Source organism: Crocuta crocuta, unplaced genomic scaffold (assembly GCF_008692635.1).
Source record: "Crocuta crocuta isolate KB4526 unplaced genomic scaffold, BGI_CrCroc_1.0 scaffold19, whole genome shotgun sequence".
In the NCBI taxonomy this organism is placed as follows: Eukaryota; Metazoa; Chordata; class Mammalia; order Carnivora; family Hyaenidae; genus Crocuta; species Crocuta crocuta.
The window spans coordinates 3,007,495-3,021,686 of NW_027551565.1; the positions used below are offsets into that span (position 1 = coordinate 3,007,495).

General features: G+C 42.8%; 1 protein-coding gene and 1 pseudogene across 2 annotated transcripts in view; both read right to left on the minus strand.

Moving 5' to 3' along the window:
- The window catches only part of STRIT1 (small transmembrane regulator of ion transport 1), a 31,489-nt gene extending 28,199 nt beyond the window's left edge, over positions 1–3,290 (minus strand). Inside the window, exon 1 of the mRNA XM_077750093.1 lies at positions 3,140–3,290. The gene's annotated coding sequence lies outside the window, so the exon portion shown is untranslated. The remainder of the gene's footprint in view (positions 1–3,139) is intronic.
- The window catches only part of LOC144219983 (casein kinase I-like), a 112,883-nt pseudogene that overhangs the window by 6,987 nt on the left and 91,704 nt on the right, over positions 1–14,192 (minus strand). Inside the window, exon 2 of the transcript XR_013331567.1 lies at positions 3,322–3,429. The product of XR_013331567.1 is annotated as a casein kinase I-like (transcript). The remainder of the gene's footprint in view (positions 1–3,321; positions 3,430–14,192) is intronic.

The window sequence follows — 14,192 nt, forward strand, 5'->3', positions numbered from 1 at the left end:
TTCTAGCAACACTACAATCAATTCACGCTGAATCTAGTAGGGGATTGTAGTTCCAAATGTGGTAGGTAACACTGATGTTTAAACCCTTAAGCTACTTCAGTGTTTAGTGTGCAATCCAGGAAACTGCAGCCAGATTTTGTATCTTGAATAAACATGGTATGTCTTTTGTCTGGCCCTTAAAGCTGGGAAATGTAGTCACTGAGTCACAAAATTCAAATGCATCTAATATATGTTCTTTACCTCGGCCCTAGGCCCATGCAGAATAACTGAGTCTATGAGTGCCCTGTGTTATGGAGCTGGCGTCTCTAATAGCTTCCAGCAATGTTCTGCCTGGCAAGAGGTTTCCAATTTAAGAGGATGCATGGCCTACAGCCAGCACCGATCATATAGCATGAAAAAATCAAAACCAGAAAATAGTTTCAAAATCTGTAAGGCATTTTGAATGCCTGGCTAACCGTGCATTGCAATTTTCATTCTTCGTACTTTATGCAGAACAGGATTTTGTGTTAGAATGTTTTAACAGACTACAGAGGGAAAAGAATCCATAACCACACATCTTCCCATACCTTTAAACTTCTCTTATCATATTTCACTTTTATTCTAGGTCTTTCAAGAAAGAAAAAAAAAAAAATATATANAGATTAGCTCATTCTGTGCTCATGGAGCCAAGGTTAAAAGTTCACTTGCAACAAGAGCTAATGACCTGCCCTCTGACATATGGCCCTAGACAGTGTTCCAGAACCTAATTACTTCTCTAATAAAAGATAGGAGGAAAACCCGATACATGAGTGAATGGCCTCCTCTCAGAACTGGAAAATATCTTCAATGACACATCCTCCCCTGGAGGGCAGTATCACCATTTTTACATAAAAAGAGCAGCAGTGCTGACACTTTTAAAAAATGAATTGCATTCCAGACCTCACCCTGAATGCTGGGGATGCAGTAATGAGGAAGTCAGGCACAGTCCTGCCTTCTCAAAACTGTATTCTAAATTCTGCCTCTTCCAGGAAGCCTGTTGGAAAAGTTCACCCAACCCTGATTCCTTCTTCTCGGAACTTCTTTAGTAGTTAGGGTCTATAATTCGACATTGCCAGAATATTGGACTGGCACTGGCACTCTGCTCATTTCACTGTCATTCATTCCTGCAACACTCTTAGTGTCATTTCCCCAGCTAGATTACACAATCTTTGATATCAAGAACCATTGCTTTTTATTCTCTGTCTTGCTTAATACAAAAGCGGTCACTCCACTGATATTAATTAGGTGTTGCCTTTTTTGTCTCTGTTAAGCAGCTGAAAAAAATTACAGTTCAGGAAAATTGAGTGGTTTCAGACAAAATTTGGACTGATAATTCATTTCCTTGAAAATTAGCTTTCAAAACTTAGAGAATAATCTAATATTGATCCACATAATATGAAAAGCCTAGACACAAACTGGTAATATATTCAGACATGAATGTTAATACACATCTCTGTATAATATCAAGTGGAAAAATAAATTATTAACACTTCATAAACATAGGAAGAAAATAAAGATAGACACCAAAATACTAAGTTAAACCATATGAAATTCTGGTTTGTGTTGCTTAAGAATGTTCAGCTTCCAGCAAGCCTGTGGTTAAACCTGTTATTAATCATGTTTGGTTCTCAATGTGGACTTTATAAGTGAATTAAAATGTTCTTCATATGTTAGGGTATCTCTATTACTTTTTGATTTTTCTCCAGTGAACATCAACATTAAAATTAGAAAAACAATTTAAAAATTATTCTGATTTACTGACCATACTAGCAAAGGATCCTTTTTTCAAAACCTATGAAAAGACGGCTCTGTCACAGGAAGTCTGACATCTATTCTCCTGAGTCTTGGTCAGACTGGCTGACTTGGTCGAATACTGGCTGTATTCGATTCAGCTTAGACCTCCTTGAGAAGGCAGCTCTTTAGTGTCTAACACCCTCTAGTGAGCGGATGGCAAACCCGCGGTTCATTCATGTAATTACACTTGAAAACGGAGGGTCCCTATAGTTGATGCCAGCATGGTTACTTACAGTTTTTAACTGCAGAGAATTGCAAGCATGGCTTACTAAATGAGCTCAGTTTTTATTTTTTCAGACCATGTGAGTCCAATATTTCTGTTCTTAATGGGTCCCGCTCTTATCTGACTTGCAGACTCAGAGCAGAGCATAGTATCACAACGTTTAGGAGATCAGGGTGATCTAGATAACCCACGACACTTCTAACTTCAGTGCAACCTACCTCTATGACCCAGTGCACCCGCTGTAGGGATAATTCCCACATGACTGACAGGAAGACTTAAATTTGTAGCCAGTATAGGAGGGCTGGTGGGATTATTAAATACCACATGATGGAGCTGAGCCCAAGCCAAACATGGCTTTCCATAGTTGGTATTTATTCAGAAACTGGATAAATGTCACTTATACAATTTCAATTTGCCTTCTGTTGCACTTAAACTGTGGGTTTACATTTATTGTGAAAACCTTCATTTGGTGCATCAAATAAATAAATGAACATTTAAGTGTATGTACTCATTTATAATCTGTACTTCACTCACTTCCTAAATTTATTACCCATTGCATTCTGAGGTTGAATTTCTTCTTGAAAAAAGTTTTTAACATTTATTTATTTGAAAGAGAGAGAGAGAGACGGAAAGGCAAAAAGAGAGGGAGAGAGAGAATCCGAAGCAGGGTCCGTACTGTCAGCAAAAGGCTTGATGCAGGGCTGGAACTCATGAACTGTGAGATCATGACCTGAGCTGAAATCAAGAGGCCCATGCTTAACCAAGTGAGCCACCCAGGCACCCCACTGAGGTTGAATTACTTCTGGTGGAGACTTTTTCGCACATCTACAGGATAACTTCCTTCTTCCCCAGAAATGTCTCAACCAGAGAGTAGACACATTCTCACCTCCCTTTGCACTGGGAGGTTTCATTCTTTGTGAGATACAAGCCTCGGGCCGAAACCCAGCTCACATCTCCTGTTTTTGTTTGTTCAACAAGCATTTACTATTACACGTAAGTCATACGGTGCTTTTTGTGATGGGTGGGATAGAAAGATGATTTTTTTTTTAATTTTGAAAATTGAAAAGTCCCCCAGAACAGATTATAATCCAGAGTAGTTCTTACCTGTATGTAGCACCTCTAAGTAAGGCAGAACGTGACAAGTGGCCCCCGGGAAAGGTGCAGATAATGACGGGTCATGAGGAGGGAGTGGGACCGTCGTCACAGCTTCAGGGAGGAGGTGACACGAGAGCTGAAACGATGACCCAGCTCAAAATCTTTCTTGTGCCTGCTCCCGCCCCACTCACCTCTGCGCCAGTCTCTCCTCTTCTGAGTGTTGGCTACTTTTCTTGCCAATCACCTGTTAGAGCTAAGTCATGGCTGAGGATTGGTCAGATGCCAACGGGGAGGTAGACCTGGGAAAAGGGAAAAAGAACAAAAAGGTCAAGAGCCAGGAGAATGAAGAGAAAGACAAAATGGGTCCCATGAGGACCGGTAACACACTTCAGGACTCAGGGTGACAAAAACCTGCTACCGGTCCCTCATTTACCATGCAGCTTGGTGCAGGCCCAGGGGCAAGGGCATCATGTAAGTAAAACACCTATGCCAGCAGCTGTAAGTGCTTAGGGCTCCAGGCAAGTACACCCCTTCCATCTGCCCAGCCACAGCCATAGCACAGGAAAGAAGAGTTTCTTTCACTCCCATGATAGCCAAGGGCCATCCAACCCAGAGAGGAGACAACACTCTCCTCGAGTTATCCCAGCAAATTTGAGGCTTTGAGTTCAGGTTTGCTTCGTTTGGGTCATCCTGTTTCATATGTTGAAAAAGCAAGAAAAGACCCACACTTCTTAAAAGGAAGAATAGGATGCACTTTTTCCTCAATGTCCTCAATAGTCTCCTGCTATCAGTAACAGATAGGGTGGAACAGACCAGGGGAAAGAGTCCTTCAGGGACACAGGCCCACCTTACCTCCTCACAGAAAGATGAGGAAGGATGAGTAAAGTTAGTGACTATATACAGTGTTAAGGGTAAATAGGCAGATACTTCCAGACAGTTTGTCATAACAGTAGGATGAACGCGTTAGTCTGTGAGTAGCTCGGGTCTCCACCTCACACAGGACACCATGGGCTCACGCGTGCCCAGCACATACACAGCATCAGTCATGGGGCGCCAAGCCTGCTTCCCTCCCAGCTTTGCTCTCCCACCAGACAGTTGGGAAAATAGCATTCTCTCTGAGTTCAAGGATCACAACCATTCACTATAGAAGCTTCCACTTTTCCCCCAGAAGTGAAGGCAGCTGAGCATGAATAAGTGTCTAAAGAGATGCAGACCTGGCTAGAATCCACGCCTCCTCGTTCCCACACCCCTGCATCCACATGTCTCCGGGTGGCATCTGGCCTTTAGCCTGGGGTCTGGAGGGATAGGAGTTCTGGCGTTATTAGCCGCATAAACTGTTTTAAGGGGGAAGCTTTGGCATACTGTAGCAGTTTGGATTTAGTGCAGCACTGACTCCAGCAGATGGCAATGAAGAACTTTATAATTCCTCCGTATGGGTGAGGAATCCGCTTCATGCTCTTAAATCATTACAACAGTTTTTGTTCTGTTCCAACCAGCATTTAGGTCCAAAAAGAAAATAAGAAGGACATTTATTTTTTTCCTTTTTGTCTGTAAAAAGTCTAAAATCTAAGTTTATTAGTTCATCTGACCCAAAGTATGTTATGCCGTGGCTCTGAACAAGGCACGGTGGAGGCTCTGTGGGAGGATATTGAGATGAACAGGACATGATGCCCCATCAGATAAAAACCCGATCGGTCTGCTCTGTCTGTGCAAGGACATTCACAAATAGTTCAACAGCCAGATGTTGGAGTTTAACAAGACCTACTCACTTCTGACTCTAAATATGAAGACTTAATGAAATCACGAAGGCAGCTGGACCAGATCAGCTATCCCCAGATCTGGCTGATGTTTTTCAAGTTCTTCTGCCAGATATTCTGATTTACTGAGCCTATGTAAGGACTGAGATGGATGTATTTTTAAGCTCCCCAGGTGAATCTGATAAATGCAATGTCAGATGTGGGATCTTCTTGCCACTAGCTGACCCTTGATGTCCCATCCAAATACCAAAGGCCCTCATTACTGTGAAAGATAGTCAAAGGCAAACGAGCCCACTCCTGCTGGGTCACTTGTCTGTTCAGCTGAGCAAGAGCTGAGGGTTCTGAGAGTTTTAAAAGCAGTCCATTTGGAAAGAGAGATGGGCCTTTTATTCTGCATATGGATCTTACACTGTGTATTGTAACCAAAGGTGGTTATCAATATGCCAGTAATGCCATTTCCAAAAAAGAGCCACTATTTCAGTCTTTCAGAAAGCAGCATATGTGGTGAATACATTTTTGAAGAAACATGTCAACATTTATGATTACTGAACAGAAACCGGCATGATGCATGATATTGCTATTCTGCTTTACTTGAAAGTAACTGGAGCATGAGCATTAGCATATATTCCTTTTTTCAGGGAGCCAATTTAACTAAGAGCCAAGGAGACAGCACAAAGCTTTGTAACTTAGACAGAAATAGTTATTAAAACTGTCAAGAGCAACACACTTAAGGATGAAAGTAAACTGTAGCTGACGTCTTCTTGTTATTTGCTCATATCCATATTTCCCTTGGATCCGTGCCTGTCAATTCAAAATTATTAAGTTCCAATGAGTAATTTATTTTGTTCGGATGGAAGTGTCGGAGATTCTTTTGGAGGGGGGAGGTACTTATTTCTGAAATAAAAATAATGCACCCCTACTGGTTATTAGCAGAAATGCATATACATTTAAATTTATATTTACATAAATTTCAATTTACATATAAATCCCCAAAGCATCCACTCCAGGAATATGCTATATTTATAAAGATCTTAGAATAAGGGTCTTCAGTTCCAGAGTTCTCCTTCCAGTTCCCATAGCCATCATCGTCAGTACCATTCTTTTGACATTTACCATCTATTCCCGATTTGTGACAATGTGTCATTCTGGTCTTCCTCTTTGCAGGAGGGGGTTATGCGGTGATAGATAGAGTCCACTGGGTCTGTGGACCCACCAAATAAGATTTACCTTGTTCCTAAATTCATAATTGGGACTGGTAGGCTTGGTCAATGCCTTAGTCAGTGGTTATAATACAAGTTGGGGCCTCAACTTGTGAGATAAGGGCTATCATGGTGGGGAAAGTCGAATTGAAGCCTCTGAAAATGCCCACTACCAACTTTAAAAAATATCAGGTCCCAGGGATGGGGAGATGGCAGGAATCAGTGCTATCCTTAAGGATCTAAATTATACAAGATGGTGGTCCCCATCAGATCTTCATTTCATTCTCCTGTCTGGCCCATGGAGAAACCAAACAGGCTCTAGCGTGGATTATTGAAAACTCAACTAAGTAATAGCCCAATTTCAGCCACTATGCCAGATGTTGTATTTTTCTAGAGCAGATCAATGCAGCTTCAGGTACATAATACGTGGCCATTAATTTGGCATATGTTTTTTGCTAATCCAAAAAGATCAGGGGCACCTGGGTGGTCTAGTCAGTTGAGTGTCTGACTCTGGCTCAGGTCATGATCCCATAGTTCATGAGTTCAAGCCCCTCATCAGACTCGTTGCTATGGATGCAGAGCCTGCCTGGGATCCTCCACCCGCCTCTCTCTCTGCCCCTCCCCCACTCACTCTCTCTCTCTCTCTCTCTGTCTCTCTCTCTCTGTCTCTCTCAAAAATGATTAAACATTTATTTAAAAAAAAGAAAGGAAGATCAGAAACAGTTTGAGTTCACATGGAATAGGTAGGACTGTACAAATCCAGAGCCATGTCAACTCCCCTTCCACTGGTAATCATATAGTCCACAGATATGTGGACTATGGGATATCCCACAGAGAATCACACTGATGCATTACGTATATAACATGATGCTACTTGGGCTGGATAAGTTGAGAGGTCTAGAATACTGGAAGCCTTAGGAAGACTCATGTGCTCTAGAAGGTAGAAGATAAGCCTTACAAAGATTCAAGGGACTTCATCAATAAAAATCCTGGAGTCCAGTGGCAAGAGGCATGCCAGTAAATCCTCTCCAAAGGAAAAGACTAATTATTTAATCTTACACCTTCAACCTTGAAAACATTAGTTCAGTGCATTGAGGTTCTAAAGATAGCATATGCCACACCAGGAAATATGCTCCAGTCTCCATAGCGGGTGACACAAAGTCTGCCAGCCTTGAGGGGGGCCCAGAGAAGAGAAGAGCTCTACAGCAGGTCCCAGCTCTGGTTCATGAGGAGCCCTGTCACCTGGGCCTATGAGCCACCAGTCCCGATAAATGTCTGAGATATTAGTGGTGGGAAAAGGTGCTATGTGGAGTGTGTAGTAAGCCCCAGTGGAGGGTGACAACACAGGCCCTGGGGGTCTCGAGCATGGCCACGCCTCCTGCAGGAAAGAATTAGCGACCTCTTGAAAAACACCTTCTCCGGGCACCTGGGTGACTCAGTCGGTTAAGCATCCGACTTCAACTCAGGCCATGATCTCACGATTCATGGGTTCGAGCCCCGTGTCAGGCTCTGTGCTGACAGCTCAGAGCCTGGAGCCTGCTTTGGATTCGGTGTTTCCCTCTCTCTCTGTTCCTCCCCCATTAATCCTCTGTTTCTCTCTGTCTCTCAAAAATAAATAAGAGTTAAAAAAAATTTAAAGAAAAACACCTCATTTGCTCCTGGGCTCTCTGTGAGATCAAGTGCTTGGCCATGGGACAGTAAGCAATCATGCATCTAGAACTGCTCAGCACAAGCATGGGCCGATTATGAGACCCACTGAGGCATAGTGTCGAGTGAGCCCAGCAGCAATTCATCATAAGATGGAAATAGTATGTCTGGGATCACAAATGAGAAGTTCAAAGGCATAAGCAAGCTGCATGAGTGGCTAGCTCAGACCCCCCTGGTCAACCATGTGACCATTCCCTCAGCCCCAAGCCATAGCCATATGGGGGATCCCTTATGAGAAGCTGACCATGGTTTGGGGATGGGGTGGCTCAGTAGGTGCTGCAAGCTGAAAATGGATGGCAGCTGTTTCAGCCTCACTCCTATGTGGCCAAAAAAGAATGGTTTCAAGTCCTCCGAATGCCAGAAAATAATCTGGCCCATGGACGTTAAACACCAACATCTGACCCACCCTGAAGTTATTTATTTTCCAATTGATTGACACTCAGGATACAATGAATCATAGGTATTCAATATCCAGCAGATACTTTTTCATGGTAACTGACAAGCTAAAGTCAGCCAGCAGAGCTACCCTCAAACTAATTGCAAATGATGCTGTTCAGAGTCCCAGAACCCTTCAGTGCCTGATATCATCATCTTTACCTGCTGAGGGTATAAGGCTTTGATATTGGGTCACTTTATATCACAATACAAAACAGGTTTTGCCAGAAGCCCATGGGTCAGATGCAGACATGTCCCTAGGAATTTCACAGGAACAAATGCAAAGCATCTCCTGTACTAATTATATTAAGATCAATGAGACCTAGCTGCCACATACAATAGACTAAAAATAAAAAGTCCAGTTCTTTAAAAGGGGGCAATTAGACTTTATTCCTTCTTGTAAAACCTATTTAGAAAAGGCAGCACATTTTACATATGGGAAGACATGTACAGTCATTTTAATTACACCACATTCAGGAATCCAGCCTGGCGCCTACTTTTACACCATCCCAGGAACTTAATTAGCTTTCTGGTTTATGACTTCATTTTGCTGCCACACTTTTGGAATGACCACCATTCACACACAATCATGCTGACATGTAATGTGCTGCACTGTGACATGGTCGTTGCCATGCGGCAACGCTTTCTGCCAAGTGTGCTGTGTGCTGCCTCCTCTGGCTGACTCATCTGAACCTGACAGAGGCTGCACAAAACCTTTCTGTTACCTGTTTGGAGGCAATGCATGCCAGGGGGCCAAGTCTTTCTGCTTTCTTAACCCTGGATTCCCTCAGCATATGGAAAGAAACAGGAGTTTTCCTGAACTGGCCTTGGGCAAAACTGTCAACCATTCAAGAGAAACTTAAGCCGAAAAGCAGCTTAGAATTCACCTGGACTAATCCTCACATTTTGCAAACTGAAGAGCCATGTTGTCAATAGTGGATGGGGCTCTGGCAAAGGCCACTCAGCTAGAGAGCAGGAAACGCTGGTGGGAGTGCCATTATGCCCGCACACTCTGCCAAAGCTGCGTCATCAACTGAACTGGTTAGACTGCCCTCAAATTCCTCCCTCTGGCTCCTGCCCACCACACAGCCCCAGCTCCTTCTCTGGTTACTGCCCCTCTGCTCTATCTGGCATTTCTCTGGTCTGGTCTGTCCCAGCTGTTTCTGCTGGTATACGCTATCAGCTGAGATCTAGTCAAGAGAATGGTTATGCTAGGTATTTAAAAACAGAGGGGATTTAACTCAGGACTTGGTTGTACGGTTGTTGGAATACTGAAAAAGCAAAAAGTTGCAGGCTAAAATAATCTGGATGTCCCTAACTGCAGGAAGCAGCTACCACACCACAGGTGGGTGAACAACAGGAAAGAAGTGGTGTGACCAGACGCCAGGCATTCGGGGGGGGGGGGGGGGGCCCGGGGGGCNGGGGGGGTGCCCCAGGGTGCAGGTGCCCAACGGCCAGGGCTATAGCCCTCAGCTGGTGCCTTGAGGCTGGAGGCTAGCTCTATGAAGAAATTGTCATATGGTTGTTGCTGGTCAAGTCATTCCAATAGGATTTACACTATCGCTAAAGAAGACAAACTGCTTATGTAAAGAAACTGTTTTATACCAACTGAAAGCCTGTTAGGCTAATAAAAGATCATTTTATGTAATCATTAAGGCTCAGTCCCTTAAGGATATATACTGGGCAAAACTTTGTTGCCTGGTTCAAATTACTGCATGTAGTTGACAGTAATCAAAAGCCATTTCTTCAAAAATATTCTGTAATTAAGACTGCTCACTCAAATTTGACTTGCTCCCTATCCCAGCTTCTCTGAATTGGTAAAGTTCTGATCAAGAGCAATAAATCAAAACCATCATAATTCTACTAATTTTGGTCAGCCTCATCTACCATAGGTCTGTCATAATTCAATCTGCAATTGCTTTTGTCATTGCCTCAGGTTTATTAACAAAAATACTTGCTAGTCATTAATAAGAGTCAGTTATATATCAGGTAGTTTATAAAACTTTCACTTGATCATCACAACTTATCTGTGAGGTAAGTATTATTATTCCCATTTTAGAGGTAAGGAAGGAACTATGAAAATTTCCATGCCTCTCATTCACAAAGTTTTTTAAGGGGTTACTTATGCTTTATAATATTTATCTCTGTCCTCTATGCTATTCCAGAGATTAGATGAAATTATATAAAAAATAATTAATCCAAAAGAACACATAATAATAAAAACCATCCAAAATGGAGGCATGGAGAATTAAAAACATTTTTTAATGTTTATTTATTTTTGAGAGAGAAACAGAGTGCTAGCAGGGAAGGGTGAGAGGGAGAGGAAGACACAGAATCCAAAGCAGGCTCCAGGCTTTGAGCTGTCAGCCCAGAGCCCCACACAGTGCTCAAACTCTCAAACCTCAAGGTCATGACCTGAGCCAAAGTCAGACACTTAACCACCCAGGAGCTCTGCATATGGAGAATTTTTATCATAGTTGTTGCAACATCTATGTCAACTAATTTCATTATCTCAGTAGTTTGTACTCTGTTTCTATTGATTTTTTTTTTCTGGTTATGGATTTCATTTTCCTACTTCTTTGCATGCCTGGTGCTGTGAGTTGAATTTTGTTCCCCAAAAAGATATTTCGAAATCCTAACCCTTGCTACCTCAGAATGTGATCTTATTTAGAAATAGGGTGTTGCAGATGTAATTAGGGTTGTTGCAGTAGATAAGGTCATACTGGAGGAGGGCAGAGCCTTAATCCAGTAGGACTGGTGTCCTTACAAGAGAGAAGGACAGAGACACACAGGAGGATCCACATGATGACAAAGGCAGAGACTAGGATGCCACAGCTACAGCCAAGGAACACTGGGGATTGATGGCCACCACTAGAAACTAGGAAGAGGCAGAGAGGGATTCTATCCAGGGGGAAACGACACTTTAATTTCATACCTCTGGCCTCCAGAGGAACTGTGAGAGAATCCATTTCTGTTGTTGTAAGTCACCTAATTTGTGTGCCTGTGTTATGGCAGCTCCAAGAAACTAATATACTTGCTAATTTGGATTGTATGCTGTCTGGATACTGTGAATTTTACATTTTGGGGGGCACTGGATTTTGCTGTAGCACTTTGAGGAGTGTTAGACTCTATTTTAGCATGCAGTTACTTAGGCCCAAGTCACTTAGGAACAGTTTCATCCTTTTGAAACTTGCTTTAAAGTTCACCAGGAAGGGTCAGGAGAAACTGGTAGTCTCTCGCTAACCCCCTTCTTCTCATCCTATTCAGTGTCCACTGTGGCTTGTGGGGAGATGATCTACTCCCAACCCAGTGTGAGCTCCGGGACGTGTTTGATCTGCTGCTGGCTGAGTGTCTTCTCACACACTCAGATGAGAGCTCAGCCAGAGACTAGAGAGGACCCATCTGCATGTGTCAGAAACTCTCTGTATAGCTCTCTTCCCTGGTATTTTCTTTTTTCTTTTTAATGTTTATTTATTTTGAGACAGAGACAGAGCATGAGCAGGGGAGGGGCAGAGAGAGAGAGGTAGACACAGAATCTAAAGCAGGCTCCAGGCTCCAGCTGTCAGCACAGAGCCTGAAGTGGGGGCTTGAACTCAGACCACAAGATCATGACCTGAGCCAAAGTCAGACACTTAACCGACTGAGCCATCCAGGCGCCCCTCTTCCCTGTTATTCTGTCCCTCAAACTCTAGACACATAGCCCCCAGAATTCCAATTTTGATCTCTTCAACTCAGCCAGACTTCTGGACTCTGCAGCCTAGAAACTGCCCCTGGGCCATAGTTTGGGCCACTTCCAGAGCTCATCTTATTGATTTGCTTGTCCTTTCCCTCAAGGATCACAGTCCTGCATTGCTCCATAGCCAATGTGTGGAAACCTTTGTTTCCTATACATTTTGTCTGATTTTCCTTTTTTTATATTAAAGAGTCAATCCAATCTCTGTTACACGTTATCATGACTAGAAGGAAAGTATGTTATTTTACAGAAACAAGAATACGGTGTTTTGAAAAGCTTCACTTTTTCCTCCTTCTTAGGATCTGGACGGCACATCTCACCTCACTACTCTAGGTCAATGCATAATATATCATGTATATTTTTGGCACCAGCAGGTTTTGCTGTGAAGTGTCCATGAAAGAGAAATCTAAAAATTGAATCAGATACTGACAGGTCAGACCCTAGGAACCCCAAATTCAGTAAACATCTTGCATTACTAATGACTGTTAAAGGCAAATTGGTGACAGAAACTATGTTTTGCCCTTAAGTGATTTCATACACTAAGCAGATGGCACACTCCCTCACTAGCTAACAAGTGCAAATTTCCTGATGCCCGCCATTGAAACAATCTTTACCTCAGCGCTCTGCTGGACCAGGGACAGGGCAGGGGGTTGTGAGGGAGACAAGAAGCAATCAGAGCAAATAAAAGCAGACTTCTTGTGCAGGGTGTGATGTGATCATCACAAACCAGGAAATTCACATAAGAGTAAGATAGGCAAAAAGCAACACTCTTCACTAAAACATGCTAAATTACACGGACTTCATAAACATGCCAAATTCTACAGGCTGGCATTTTTATAGCAGTTGTGGATTAGAAGACATTCCCATATTTATTTATTTCCTTCAAACCTACTTCATCAGGCTTCAATTTTTCAGCTAATGACAATTCTATTTTCCAGATGCTGAAGCCAAAAGGGGGTCATTGTTGGCTCTTCCTCCTCATATAACTTCTACACAATCCATCAGTAAATCTAGTAACCTCCAACTATAAAGTAGCTCTAGCTACAACCATTCCTCGATAACCTTGATGCCTGAGAGATTGTCATCTCTCTCCTAGATTCCCAAAAAAGTGTCCTCACTGGTGAATCTGCTTCCAGCCCAGCTCTCAAAGACTCTTCTCATCAGAAAGATCCTAAATAAATCATATGATGTCAGTTCTTTGCTCAAAACCCGGCAATGGCTCCCTATTTCTTTCAGAGGAAAAGACAAAGTATTTAGAATAGATAAGACCCGAGAGGACTCAACTACTCTGCCTTCACACCTGCTTTCTCTTACCTTGCTCTATTTTTTTCCCATAAGACTTTCATCATCTAGCATGCTATATAATTCAGATATGCCAAAAAGCAATCCAGTCTAGTCAATCAGCAATGTTGACTTTTAAGATGTTGACATGTATTACCTCAACTAAGCCATTTGACAAAGGCAAGTTTATATACTGTTACTAACTAACCTCAGCTAGCAGGAGCTGATCATAGTAGGAGCCTATAAAGCAGTTTGACATAGATGAGGGTGAGCTGCGGCCCCACTCTTGCTATTTAGGCTATAACAAAAGCAAAGGTAACATGTATACAGGTATATGTTGACCAAACACTCATTAGCAAGCAGCACAAAACTCCGTGTATACTCAGAGAAGTCCCATCTTCCTGGATCCCTTTAGGTTTCCTGACAAGTTCACTCAAGGCAGACACAATAGTACATAAGAGGCAACATTCTGTTAGACTTTTAGGCATCAGCAAGCAATCATCTTACACCCAGGGGACACAGGACCATTAGGGACTGAGCGCGTAATACCTTCCTTAAGGACGTAGACTGCACGCCTTCTCCAGTTTTTACATCTTGTTCATGCAAGAAGTACAGCCAATGCTTGTATGTTGACTACCTCATATTGCTTACAAAGGAGAGCCCGTTTCTAACATGCATGATGGATGCAACAGGTCCCCCATTTTAACAGTAACACAGCTCTGACATCTAACTCTAATCGAATGCCGAATTACCATAGCCTTGATCTGATCAAGGTACAAACAACAAGGCATGCGTATGAGGTTGCTCTTTCCTAGTAGTCTAGGCGGCTCAGTGACTTAAGTGTCTGACTCTTAATTTCAGCTCAGGTCATGATCTCCTGGTTGTGGCACTGAGCCCCGCATCAGGCTCTGCGCTGAGTGTGGAGCCTGCTTGAGATTCTCCCTCTCCTT